We start from the raw sequence: 15,464 nt of genomic DNA on the forward strand, positions 1-15,464 counted from the left end.
ACAGAGACCTGTAATACCTGTAAACCTGTAACTTTTAAAGTTTGAGTTTAATCAGAGACATATATGTATGTCTCTGGTTAATATTGGTTTAATGAAAATTAAATTCTAGATTTACGAAAAGTTATATATTTTTGTAAACTCCAGATTAAAGCACCAGTAAATGCCAAGTAACCTTCATTCATGGAACAATCTTAAGTATATATCCAGACAAGCATAATTTCACCAAATGACTTAACACGTCGTAAAAACACAACATATTTTCACAAGGTGACAAAACACGTCAACATATTTTCTTCGTGTTACAAAACACGTCTTTCAACAAAGGATACCATGCTCTATGTCTTGGCGGTATTCTTCTTCCGGCGGTTACATTTGTACAGTTGAACATTGCCTAGATGGAATACTACAAACCGGTGTGACTTTGTGGGATTATAATAAGTGAAAAACCTTCTATCTGGATCGACGGATCGATTTTGTTACCCGCCGAATTTGAGGAAACAAGTGATTTTTCTCATGATCATGTGTTGGATAGTTTATCGGAAGATGAGGAGATGCAAATGCCGCCAATCAATCGTCGAGATTTAAATATACGTCTTACCGTAGTCCAGCATCGTCTCTACGAAAGGATTCGAGTAAATCAAATACGAAATCGCAGACTTAAGAAAATGCTACAGTAGATATAAACAATAAAACTCCGGCAGGATGGTCATTGTCATCGACACCTGCATATGTGCACACTCCTGTTGGACACAGGTCACAAGTGAACAAAGCAGCAGCAGGAAGGCACCGCCGGATCGGATTACGCATGGTGTAAGTGGACTAGTGTAAACAATACCGGTATTGCATTGTTTATTCACTTTAAGCCTTACGGCTCATAAGGATACATATATATAATAACATAATATATAATCAATCATATGAAATACTAAATAATTTTATCATCAACTAATAAAAATGATCTTGTACATTGCATGGACAATATAGATGTTCGAAAACAATTATAGGTACAAGATAAGAAATTTATAAAGATGGGCGTCTCTAAAGTGACAAATGCAATTTTAAACATAAATACTTAAGGGTTAACTGTAATATTTTTTTACGTTATTGAGCAATAACACAAAAAAACTGGGGTGTACTCTTTTCATAAACCGCGATAACACAAAAAAACTGGGGTGTACTCTGAATAAACCGCGAAGCGGTTTATGAAAAGCGTACACCCCAGTTTTTTGTGTTATTGCTCAATAACGTAAAAAAATATTACAGTTAACCCTTATAATTTAATTAACAACGATAAGAAACATTTTCATTAAGTTTAACATGTTTATTTTGCTCCAGATATTTAAAAGCACATCGATAAATACAAAATCCCGTGAACAACGATTACTCCGCTGACGTCACAGTCATTATTTATGTTATGAGATGATAACATAATTTTTTGAGCCAATGAAAATGCATGTTACAAGCAAAATTAAGTTATTCATTCATAATTGATGGTGAATAATTGAAGAATCGGCAGCAATTCTGAAAAAGGGGCTAAGTAAAATATATTAGCAAAACAATAGTAGGGTCTATATGTCAAGTGGTGCTGTCAGGGGATGGACTATACAGCAAATGCAGGAGACGGAAAATGTACTAATGCAATATAACATAAATAAGTAAATGAGATCAAATTAAACTAAGAATGAATTCTGGACCGTGATAACAAGCTTGATTGTAAATACTTTCCGAGATTACATAAATCTTTTCTGTTACGTACAGATAAAAGCTGGACAAGTTTGAATGAAGAAGGGCGATTCCAATAATACTTTTTGATACACTTTTTACGAATATCTACATAGAGTGGACAGACCAAAATAAAATGGAACTCGTCCTCAACTTGGTTTTGATTACAATAACGACATAATCTATTTGCCCTTTGTATATTACGATACCGGCCTTCTTCTATACAAAGTTGATGCGAGGAGAGTCGAAATTTTGAAAACTAATTTGAAATATGCATCTGGAATAGACTTTGTTAAATAAAATTGTAACGTAAAGCTAACGATCAGGAATTTATACAAAAAAACATTTAGACGACCTTTCGAAAAATTCATTCCTTGTTTGAATAAAATTATCAATCAAACGCTGCTTAAAACAATGTAAAAATACAGTTTCGTTATCAACAAATTGGGTTAACCAAACATCACCAAAACCTGATGACAATAAAAGGTTTCTAACTTGGCAACGCCAATTACAATTTCTGTGATTACAATCATTCATTTCTTCATAAACTGACTTAAGAATACAATTGTCACATTAAATTAATTTCAACCAATATTTAATTATTCGACATTTTCTGATAATATGTAAAGGCAGGCGCCCTAACTCCGAGTATACCATTAAAGATGGCGTGCTTTTCTTTACATTTAGGATTCTCCTTAAAAAGTCAAGATGTATTTTTTCTACTTTATCTGCAGCATGAAAACCCCACGTTTCGCAACCATAATTAAGAACGGAAGAAACATAAACATCAAAAACATTTAGTCTAGAATCTACATTGAGAGACAAATTATTACAAATTCTTAATGCATTATGCATACATTTCCGACCTTGTTCAGCAATTTTTTCTTGAGTTTTTGTAAACTTGCCATTAAAGTTTAAAACTACACTAAGATAATTAAATCTGTCAACAATTTCAATTTCATTTCCATCAAATAGAAATTGTTCGCCGATACGTAATCGGCCACCATTTCGAAATACTGTATTAACTGTCAATTGCCACTTATCACTATATTGTTTTAAGGAATCTAGCAACTTCTGCAAGCCAGAGGCAGATTCTGAAAAAACGGACAGTGTCATCTGCACACATTAGAAGAAATAACGAAATATCTCGTAGGAATAAAGCGTCACATGATGTATTAATCAGTTCATTTTCAAAGCCATTCACATACATGTACATGGAGTAAAGAAAGGGAGACAACCCCTCCCCCTTGCATAAAGCCCCGTAAGCACAGGAAGAAATCAGATAATTCAGATTTGTACCTAACACAAGATTTTAAACCTTCATATAAAGATTTTATAATATTTAATAATTTTCCTCTGATTCCATTATGGAAAAGCTTCAAAAATAATTTGTTTCTATTTACACTGTCGAAGGCTTTGCGGTAGTCTACAAAACAACAGTAAAGCTTTCGCTTATTAGACAGCATTTTCTGAATTATACCATGTAAAGCAAAAATAGCATCATTAGTACCATAACCAGGTTTGAACCCGAACTGGGCGTCACTGACGATGTTGTATTCCTTCGACCATTCTAACAATCTAGTGTTTAAAACACATGTAAATAATTTAGATAAACAGCTTACCAAAGTGATTCCTCTATAATTGTTTGTGTCATTGACATCACCTTTTTTGAACAAAGGAAAAATGATACCCTTAGACCAGACGGTAGGGAAGACACCAGTATCAAAAATGACATTAAATAGTTTTGTGAGAATAGGAATAAATGAGTCCTTTTTTTTTAAACAAAGTATTCATTAAGAATGTTATCAATACCAGGAGATTTACATAATTTAGCACTTTTTAAAACATTCAATACTTCGTCATTTGTAATAGGAGAATCCAACTCGTCATACACATTTGAATTATCATATATTTGAGAATTCAATGGAATGTCAGTATCACCATTTTCACTACTACTTACTTTTTTAAAATGTTCAAAAAAATTTCCAATATTCAAATTGGTACTGGGGAAGTTTGATTTTTTCTTAAAATATTGATAAAAAAGTTTTGGATTTCTTCTACGAAGCATACTTATACGGTCACCTTCTGATCTTAAATACTTACGTTTTACAAGACGTTCATGACGTGTATACTTACGCTTAGATTCGACAAGGGACTGTCTGTTAGCAGGACTTCTATTGGAATTAAAGGAAGATAATCTCCGTCTATACGAGCGGTAAAGACGCATACATTTATCATCAAACCAAGGTTTATGGACACGATGTTTTATTTTACTGCCAGGCGAAGGGGTAGAAATAGATTTACAACATGGGCTAAATATTTCATTGATAACAGACGAAAAAAAGATCAATTCCGTGATCTACGGAAACTATTGATGACTGCATATCATTAACAATGCTATTCAGTACAAGAATGTTGCCATTTAAATTACTATTCATTTGAGCTTCTTCACCAGGATTCCATTTATACACATTTGCTTTTAAATTATTTTGAACGTTATCAACACTGGCAGGCATCTCAACCGGTTTAAATAAAACATCAATATTAAAAGCAATCGGGGCATGGTCAGACCATTCATTGAAATCATGCACTTTAAATTTGGTGATCATATTAAAGGAGTCTCTGTGAATAAGAACATAATCAATAACACTTGACCCCAAATGATTGTAAAACGTCAATTTACCTGTGTTGTCACCAGGTGACCTACCATTACAAACCCGGAGGCCAGTACTTTTACATAGTTCTAACAGTTTACGACCAAATGTATTAACAGTACCATCAGCTGATATACGGTTTGGCATAACAGTATCTTTGTCGTATACAAACATATTCGTATTGGCCGGGGCACGGTATCTGACTCTATATAGTCAACTGAGTTTCCAATTCTACTATTGAGATCACCGGCAATGATAACGGTGCCAAACTGTGTGAAAAACGTAACATCATTTTCAATGAGATCAAAGACATCGTTTTCATACAAAGTATAATAAACATTGTTATCATGTGGTATATAGGAAAAACATATATATATATCATCTGCAGCGAATTGCCTAATTTTAACCGAAAGAAGTGTGTCTGCTACTCACTTAACAACAGAAACATCTCATTTTTTGTTATACAACAAAACAATACCTCCACCTTTACCCTTTGTACGGGGAAATGACAAAGTATTAAAATCATCATGAAGAAGACTAGAATTTAAGTCACTATCATCACTGGCCCAACACTCGGACAGAAATGTAATGTCTGAACCGGAAATAACGTCAATAAAACCCGGTTCTACCAATGTGCGCACCAAACCGCGGTTAACGTTCCATGAGGTTATTTCAAGCGTATGCCTCTCCCCCTGACACCCCTATAGATGAGACGACTCCGTCCTATTTAGTGATAATGCGGGCGCCGTCCAGCGGGTCCAGGGCAGCGCCCTGGTAAGAGGAGAAGCCCCCCCCCCCCCCCCCCCCCCCCCCCCCAGCGGAAAATGAATATAGCAAATTTGCAATCATTTGGGATCGTTTTGAAGAGAGTAAGTTGCACGAAGTCATCGATGCATTCAAAGTTATATCTGACGTGACTTTCACGTGCGAAAATAATATCGAAAGTTTGTAACTTGCTCGTGTAGAGAAAGTAATTGACTTTTCATTAATACACCATATTTATAAAATCAACATGGTCAACATTAGAGAAAATTAATTTCATTACTTTCTGTGAAATTAAGATATGAACAGCACCCATTTTCATTTTTTGTCTTGTTTAGGCAGCCGCAGAGATATCCTGAAGAAACGTTCCATTCTGTGATAAATTCTTCCCTCATCTTTGTATAGTTTCTACGGTTGTAATTTTAAAAGACTCACTGGTTTACTAGATTGTATACTATGTTCACACAAGAACTGAAATGTTATACACCCATGGTCACTTTTACCAAGGACATCCTTTGCTTCTCGAATGACAACCATGTTTTCCTCGTTTGTGATTATAAGGTGTTGAAAAGGGTACGTGTCCCTGGTGCCTTTGATGATTTTCGTCACTGCCTTGCTTTGGGCTCTGTTTTGCAGTTCTCCCAATAGATATTCTTATAATTGAAATCTCACATGATCGGCTTATGTGAGTATTTTGAATTCCTGACTTCAAGTAAGAGATCATTTAATATATCATTTTTCCTTCTCGACTGCCAGGACTTCGATTTATACAACCAATCACATTTCCTTTGGTAAAGTCGATGCTTACAAAAATGAATCTGAATTGATGTACAGTGATGCTACTCGCATTTCGTTTCTCCCAATTATGTGATTTATGAATAAGTCATACCCTTCTATCGACTCCGAGACAGTTGGCACATACCTAATGTACTAAGGGTACTAGTACTTCTTTTTATTTATACCAATAATGATAATCTTTTCAGTCTTTATCCTAGCTCTAAGCTCTTATAAGTCGTTAGTTAGAGTATCTATATCAGCAAATATATATTCTAAATTATTCCTTTATTTGTGCGATGCGTGATGAGGAAGTAATATTTTAGCATCAATTTCCTCTACCCTCATCAGTCATATTCATTCCACTACGCACTCGAGGGCATTCATATCACCCTACAAGAGGGCCATACATGCATAATATTCTATGTTATTATACTCCATGTTTATAACAGTGCCTGTGATTAGCCGAAACGCATCAAGTGGAAAGGGGTAAAACATCATATCTCCCTGAGGCGCGTGAGCCAGGGAGACAAATATCATACATTGTATCTCCCTGAGGCGCGTGCCCTCATGGCGACCCCACATTCTGTTGCGAGGAGTTGTCTCCCTTCCAGTTATTTACAAATGGCAGACGAACAGAAACGCAAACGTTTTCGTGCAGACGAAGAAGCAGAAATAGATAAAATTCTGCAAAACAAGATAGCTTAGAACACGAAAATATCAACAAATGTACACGCCACCTGTTTCCAAGAGTTTCTAAAAGAAACTGTCAATAACACCTTGACTTGGAATCGTATCAATTGAGCGACCGGGATCACAGGGGTTTGTGATAAAAATGATATTTCATATAGTTTATTAGTGAGTATCATCATTACTGATTTTCAGTATAATAAACAATTTACGGCCCTGGATGCAGGGTAATATGAAGGTCTGTTTACCCTCAGCTCTCGGCGCCAAATTACGGGGGTCCGGGGGTAAATATTAGCAGCTAAATGCAAAATCTTGCATTCTAGTGTATTTCATGATAGATTCATACAATTTTCCGATGTAAAAATAGAATGAAAAGCACGACATGCCGTTGGTGTAGTACAGTACATTAAAAAAGGGGACGCAACTCTAGGACTCCATATGTAGAAAGCAAACAATTAACCATAGAGCAAAAAAAACTGCAGTTTGCGTTTGTGTTGAACCTATACAATCAGCGTGTTCCATTTAGCGGAACGTTCCGGTTGTGCCAACTTGGAACGGGTTCGCTAAATGGTACATGACGTTCCAATCACGTTCTGCGCACGCGGAATCCAACATGGCGGACATAATAATGATTGCGTCAGCGTCCTATACGTTTTTGTCGTTTTTCAACGAGGACGATGACGATACTGTAGAAACAGCAGCGGCGGTTTGTAATATAAGAAACGAACGTACCCGAATTTCTTTTTATGTACTGACCATTGTCAAATATTATGATGAACAGGAGTTTCATTATCATTTCCGAATGACCAGGAGTTGTTTGAATTTCATTTCTTTTTTAAATTTCATTTTTTTTTATAAATCTGCTGGCATGATAAATGCTGCAATCAAGCATATTCAAAGTTTCAAAATTTCAACAAAGATGTACAGCCAGAATGATATGCGATTAACTAACAAATAAATTATTATCACTATAGACTTCCGACTCTATCAGACACTATCCAGCATATTTGATTGTCCCTGGATGTTTTGAAATCTTAATAGATCTTATTCATGGCACTGGTAAAGTGCCGGTCTATCATGAGCAGGGCCGCAGACCGTTTCGATGTCACTGTCAGTAGTATCGCCAGGACTAAGGCGCGAGTCATCATCGCCATAATGGAATATGATGGAGTTCATCGTCTGGCCAACTGGTAAATAACACACAATCTACCTTATACGATGCCATCTACATTCACTTTTGAACTTGATAGAATATAATACAGTCAAACTTCGTTAACTCGTACTCGGATAACTCGAAAACCCCGTTCAACTCGAAGTATTACTCCGGTTCCGGCAAAAATCCTTTTTCTTAGTAATAAAAACTCTGATAATTCGAAAAACTCGGTTATTCCGAAGTAAAATATTGGTCGCGATATTATAAAACCTATGTAAAATGTACCGGTTATCCCGAAGTTGAAAACAGCATTTTCATTTTTAAACAAAATGTGTCAACAAAATACTCATCGTACGTCTTGGTTAAATTGTTTACAATTTCGTGCACGGGAAATATCCAGTTTTTGTTTCGTTTTGTTATTAAATTACCTTAACATATCTATTTTTACTGTAAAACCCGTCTTTATTAAGATCCAACAGTATTGATGTTGACAAACAGAACTTACATAATCCCTTTGATGATTAGAGCAGTGCGATAATTATACCCAAGTTACACCCAAGCTGGCGCCTCTGTACAGCTGTCTAGGTCACCATGTGCGTTCAGGCGGAACTATCCGACACACCTGAAATCACAACTATGGCCGGGTAACGTGTGAATTTATTCCAGGACTTCGTTTCTGATAGAACTATGATAAACTGTGCATTTCCTGCTGCTGCTGCACTTGTCAACACGTGATCTGTGCCGATACATTTGTGTATGTATTATTTGCCGCAGACTTCGTATATTGGTTTTTTATGATTTTTAACGATAATATAATTTTTGTACCACGATAGAAATTATTTAAATAGATTTTAAAGTGATGAAATTTTGTGTTAATCTTCTCGTCTTTCACTCACTTAGAAATGGCATGTCGGACACGACTCCCAATCACAAATATACTGGCTTACTTGATTTCAAAACGATATGATAGTATTCTATTATATATAATTTACTTTTTAGAAATGTCGTGTCTAGCATAAATAATAAATACGATTTTTTATAATTAGTATTTGGAATCAAATAGACGTGTTTCTGTTAAGGATGCGTTTTTATGCAGAGATGTAAATTATTTTTATAGATATAATATACCAACACGTCTACCTTGAAACTCGGTTAACTGGAAGACTCGGATAACTCGAAGTTTTTTCACAATCCCGACGACTTCGAGTTAACGAGGTTTGACTGTAGTTTAAAATGGTCATTTAAATCTACTTACGCGGCACAACGCCGCAAAATAGGCCACAGTACATAGTCCTCGTCCTCCTATGCCGTTTCAGTCAATTCAAAACAATGCGGGTTGAAAGTTCACAAGAGTGATAACTCCTGCAGGTGCATTCGATCGACACAATATTACTAAGTAAACCTTGTCACATTCAAATTCGATGTAGCTATTAACAATTCCAGTTTAATTACCGGCAAGTGTTTCGACAGACTTTTCTTTAATCATCTGGATATCAGCAAAATCGTTAAGGAAGAAAATGATAGTAAATACAATAATAGAACATTCTGTTGTAAACGGTCTAATATTGTTTTTTAAGACTGGCCAAATCCAAAGACTCGCCCCCTTTCTTCAAATATCTGGTTTCATATTTCAATATACAATATCATTATTTAATTTACTAAATGCTAGTTTGATCAGAAATAAAACTATCAACAAGTCATTCCTAAATGCCTCAGAGTAAAAAGAAATGGTTTTGGCTAATGATCATTCCAACGTTGGTTACAAAAAAGTTATACATAAACGTTTATGTAGGTGTTGAACATCACTGCTCCAACATTGTGATTGGAAGTTTCTGATAGATACAGTAGCATCGCCAAACATGTCGAGAAGTAAAAAGTATTAATAAGCCATAACATTTAGAGATCTGAGGTATGTTTGTCTTCTCCCCTTAAAAATACATTTCATTATATTTTACATTTAAATTAAATTTCAAGGAACTCGACGACAGATGGTTCAGGTAAAGTTCAAGAGGAAACATGTTTTATTTTAGAAATGCTTAATTTAAATAGACAGAAATATTGGTCTATTAGTACACGTGTATATGTATAGTCAGACTACCTTGGAGTCAGAGGAGTAAGATCTATTCTCTGACCAATGCTTTAGCCCTGGACAAGACTGACCAGTACAGCATGTATGCATGTACAGATGCATGTATGTATGTATGTATGTATGATATATACACTTTAATGAAGTATCCACCAAAGAAGAGAAAAAGATTAATTTTATTACCCCTATTATCAATGAAGCCAGATTATTTCTAATCTGCCATCAATCTGTACAAAGGGACGAAATGTACCGAAACATGTTTTATTTTAGAAATGCTTAATCTAAATAGACAGAAATATTGATCCATTAGTACACGTGTATATGTATAGTCAGACTACCTTGGAGTCAGAGTAACAACATATATGCTCTGTCTCCGAATAAAACTTCATTCATCTATACATGTGTCCAGACCTTTCATTTTCAACACCACATCATTCATCTATAAAGTGAATGGTTTTTCCGGAGTTGTTGGTGCCATTGATGGGACGCACATTTTCATAGCTGCGCCAAGTATTAAAAAAAAACCTCTTACTTCAACAGAAAAAAAATCTATAGTGCTACAGGTACGAAAACATTTTTTTTTAAATAATGCTTTATTCATACCAGATTAAAAGAACTTTCTTTCAGTTCGGCGTTTACGTACCTTTTTTTCTAATCAAAGGTTGCTTGGGTATTCATTTTCAACGAGGTTCAATGAAGGGATATACGAACATGTTTTTAACCCAAATACATAAAAGAAATGAAACATGAACACCTGCTTTTAATGTACATTTTATATCTGTACAGACAGTGGTTTACCATATAGGATTGCCAGGCTCTGTACATGACGCTAGGGTTTACAAGACAGGCGCGGTTGGACCCAAAGAGGATTCAATGTAACTTGGAAATTACCGTTAACGTTGCATCTTTGACCCAAATATATATACATATAAGTATATCTACTGTTCTGTGTGGCAAGTGCGTATGTGTGTTTTGGGTAGCCACACGCATGCATGTCGCACGCACGGCGGGCCGTCCTAAAATTACCTTTGCTGTTAATAGGACGTTAAACAAAATAAACCAAACCAAACTGTTCGGTGTACTTGTGTCGGCTTGTGTCAAGATGAGATGTGGACTGCTTCGAAAATGACAACTTTAATTTATACATGAAAAGGGCACAAGTAATATAAAATAAGATAAATTTTCTTTGGTAATTTTACTTTCATGCCAAAATTATATGTGATGTTTTACAATAAACAGGATACGAATGAATTTAAAATGTTATACCAATATCAATATGTCTACAGCAATTATTCATCAGCACAAAACAGGTGTAGATAAATATATGTGTTGGCTGATGCACATACATGGTACCAAGTTTAAAAATGCAATTGTATTGTGACAAGACTCGCTAAACTGGTAATTTAAGACACAATATGTTAATACCAAATATGTGTATGTTTTTTCGTATAAAAAAATGCCACAATTTCCATTTTTTGGCACCAACCAATGTAAGTGGTTTGAAATACTCCATTTCTTACAGGTATAACTTACATTAAAACCAAGCAAAGGACCAGTCTGTTGCTATCTACAACGTTAGTTGCTATCTACAACGTAAGCCTAGTTAACGTTAACGTCAAGGTGTTGAACGAAACCGTCTGCGCAGGAACGTCGTCTACTCGATATCAAAGCAATAACTTATGGATACTTTTAGGCATTTGTGATTCATTTGACACCCAGTGCACTGAAAGTATTATAAATTTTTATCATTATTTTCACACGCTTTCATTTCTCCCGTGTTTGTTGACAAAAAAAAAAAACGCACTTCGCCCGGATATAGCCTAAAGAATAGAGGCGTAAAATCCGGCAAAATAATAACGATTTACGTCGTTGAGTTCGCCATGAAAGCTGAGAATACCTTAATTATTATGCAACATGTACTAATGTAAATTCATCGTTTTCTGTTGAAATTTGACTCAAAGATCTTTCAACGGCGGCCATATTGGTACCAACATGGAACCCTCAAATGAAACGTGCCAGACGAACCGGTTCGTTCCAGCGGAACGTCGCATTCCATTTACCGGAACGGCCGGTTCGAACTGGAACAACCGGAACGTTCCGCTAAATGGAACACGCTGAATGTGTTACTGTTTCAGACATGTTGAAGCCTGTATTTTCGAACAATAATTTAAGATTTATAAGTGTGGATTTCCACGCTAGACCATAATTAACAAGACTGACTCACAGCTGGTGATCATGATTGGAGTATCGAAATATCATACGGTATATGTATGTATGTGCGAAATCAATGTGCGAGATGCAATCAAGTGAGTGACGTAATAATTAGATATGTATATATGGTGAGTGAAATTATTTAGGAAGTAATGAATCCAGGGCAGTGGGTACATATGTAATGTATTATGTAACGACGGTAAGCATATATGTGTGTATGAATGTGTGTAATACATTGAAAGAAAATAAAGGAATGAAATGTGTAAATGAATGTAAGGTGATGAATGAGAGCCCTCTTGTATGAGGATATATTTGTCAGGATACTGAATCCAGGGCCTCAAACCCTGGCAACAGTCCAAATTGTTAAATGTTCTGGGGCATTAAAATTTCTTGTACGTTAAAAAAAAGATTTATTTTCAACACGAAGTTTGGTATAGGGTCATACTGTTTTAAATCAGGTTTGATAGCGTAATGATCTAGTTATAAATGACCAAATTTTCTCGTCAAAGTGGAACGTATTACTTACTTGGTGATTAAAGTTACCCGGATACATTACCATAGTCACTTGTAAATAAAAAATATTCTTCTATTAAAAGTGATATTTCTAAAAAAAAAATATGTTCAATTCACATGTAATTTTGATTGCTTTATGATGTTCGTGACTATGACGACTGCGCTGTACTTTGTAATTTTGATCGCTTTATGATGTTCGTGACTATGACGACTGCGCTGTACTTTGTAATTTTGATCGCTTTATGATGTTCGTGACTATGACGACTGCGCTGTACTTTGTAGTTTTGATCGCTTTATGATGTTCGTGACTATGACGACTGCGCTGTACTTTGTAATTTTGATCGCTTTATGATGTTCGTGACTATGACGACTGCGCTGTACTTTGTAATTTTGATCGCTTTATGATGTTCGTGACTATGACGACTGCGCTGTACTTTGTAATTTTGATCGCTTTATGATGTTCGTGACTATGACGACTGCGCTGTACTTTGTAATTTTGATCGCTTTATGATGTTCGTGACTATGACGACTGCGCTGTACTTTGTAATTTTGATCGCTTTATGATGTTCGTGACTATGACGACTGCGCTGTACTTTGTAATTTTGATTGCTTTATGATGTTCGTGACTATGACGACTGCGCTGTACTTTGTAGTTACGTAATAGTATTAGTCAATTCGTTTTAGTTAGTCTATTAAGTCTAATAAAATGATACAACTAAAACAAAATCTGTATTAGAAAATGTGATTTGTTTCGATGTTGTCGTTTTTCAATATTATTTCACGCAGATATGATCCTACTTTCCTCATTTCTCATTGGCTAAAACATGGATACGTTGATGTCGATATTTTAAGATATTGTACTAATCGATGGTTTATTTTTAGAAATATTAGATCCATCATTGCGTTCTTAACGACAAAATTATCGTAATTCCTGTTATCAAGATAGATATAATACAGTTTCACACTTTTGCTAATACAAAACTAAGAACCTTTGATTCGGTCAATAATGTTATTCACCTCCCGCCATATTTGATTATATCGGTTCGGGTTTTCCCCTCGGTTAATACCATATTGACCTCACCAAATCATTGATAAATATATGACATGGATATGTAAAATACACTGCGGGAAGTCTGTTATGTTATCTTGTTAAAGTCAGATTTCCGTTATGCCATGGTGAATTTAAAACTTAAATCCTTTTACTTTAAGTTAACTCGTATGCAATAACCTGAAATTAAGATAGATATGACATTTCATCAAACACGTTTACTATATATTTGACCAAATACGATCAGGTTCAAGACAAACGCAAACTGCAGGATTTTTGCTCCATGTAGTTGTTAATTGTTTGCTTCTACATATTGAACTTTGGCTGGTTGTGTGAAGAACGAATTGAGTTTCCCTAGCAATATCCTTAATACAAATAACCCTTGTATATAATGCCTCTATGTATAAAGGGAAACTATACATGAATACACCAAAGGTCAGGTTTCCTCCTAGAGTTGCGTCCCCTTGTATTAATGTACTACATGTATACCAACGGCATGTCGTGCTTTTTATCCTATTTTCACATCCGTTATCCTACGATGTCACATTTCAGACTATATTTTGGTTCAAGCACCAAGTTATCCACAAACACAGAAAATACCAACATAAACCGTAAATATATCGTAATTGTATCTGGAGATCATTATAATAAGGGCAAAATTAATAAAATAAAATTTCCAAAAACATTCGGAAAAGTACAAAGAAAATCAGACTACATGTACGTAGTGGGAACTCTATACCAGCTTGCGAAATTCAAGATTATTGGTCAAAGATCTGCCCCGGTTGAAATTGCAAAGACAAGAGGGAGAAAATCCAAGGAAAGGCTGCCCAGGATTAAGAGATAAGCGGGCATTCACCAAAGAAATCCGCACTGGACTTGTCCACGACTAACCAAAATCTGAAAACAATCCTATTCAACCCCATTCGCGGGGAAAATGTTAAATGGGACACAAAGTATGGAAGTCTATCTTCAGTATCACCTGATTTATTGATCCTCCCTTCTTTACCACAAATGAACGTACCAGCGGTAGAATCAAAATTTGGCAAAGTACCACAAGGTTCTGTTTTGGGTGTTCAGGAAAAATTAGAAAATGGGTATGTTTTAAGTACATTTGATGGTATTTCATTTCCGTCTCTGCCATATAAAAACACAATGCAAAATGATTTAAATACTATTTTATCAAAAGACAAAAATATCATACTGAAAGGGTTAAAGTTAAGTATGGGCGATATTATCAGATTTGAAGAGCAAACTAGATTGCAAAGTAAAACGCCACTCTGGCATCAAATAAGGAAACACAGAATTACAGCATCAAAAGTAGGAGAAGTATTTAAGCGTAGGAAAAATGAAGACTTGCTTGCTAAACGTTTCAAAACAGTAAAAACATAACCACAGCAGCAATAGCAAGAGGTATAGCTTGTGAACCTATCGCAGCTGAGACTTATGCAAGGGAAAAGAAATGTAAAGTCAATTTTTATCCATGTGGAGTAGTTGTAAACTTTTGGGCACCATGGCTTGCTGCAAGTCCAGATAGAAAGGTATACAATCCAGAAATGTTCCCTGTATTTGGGTTGTTGGAAGTTAAATGTCCCAAAAAGAGAGTGTTCTAGAAACTGACTATTTATCTAAGGATAATGATGGTACTTTGAAACTTAAAAGAAATCACTCTAGCTATTATCAAATACTAACACAGTTGGCTGTAATAGGTCTGAATTGGTGTGACTTTTTCGTTTGGTGTCCAAACGATCACCATCTTGAAACTGTATATATCAATGAAGAAGTTTGGAAAAAGGTACAGTCTAAAATAGATATCTTCTATTTCAATCATTTCCTCTGATATCAATCAACAAG

The sequence above is a fragment of the Pecten maximus genome, chromosome 14 (genome assembly GCF_902652985.1).
Source record: "Pecten maximus chromosome 14, xPecMax1.1, whole genome shotgun sequence".
Lineage (NCBI taxonomy): Eukaryota > Metazoa > Mollusca > Bivalvia > Pectinida > Pectinidae > Pecten > Pecten maximus.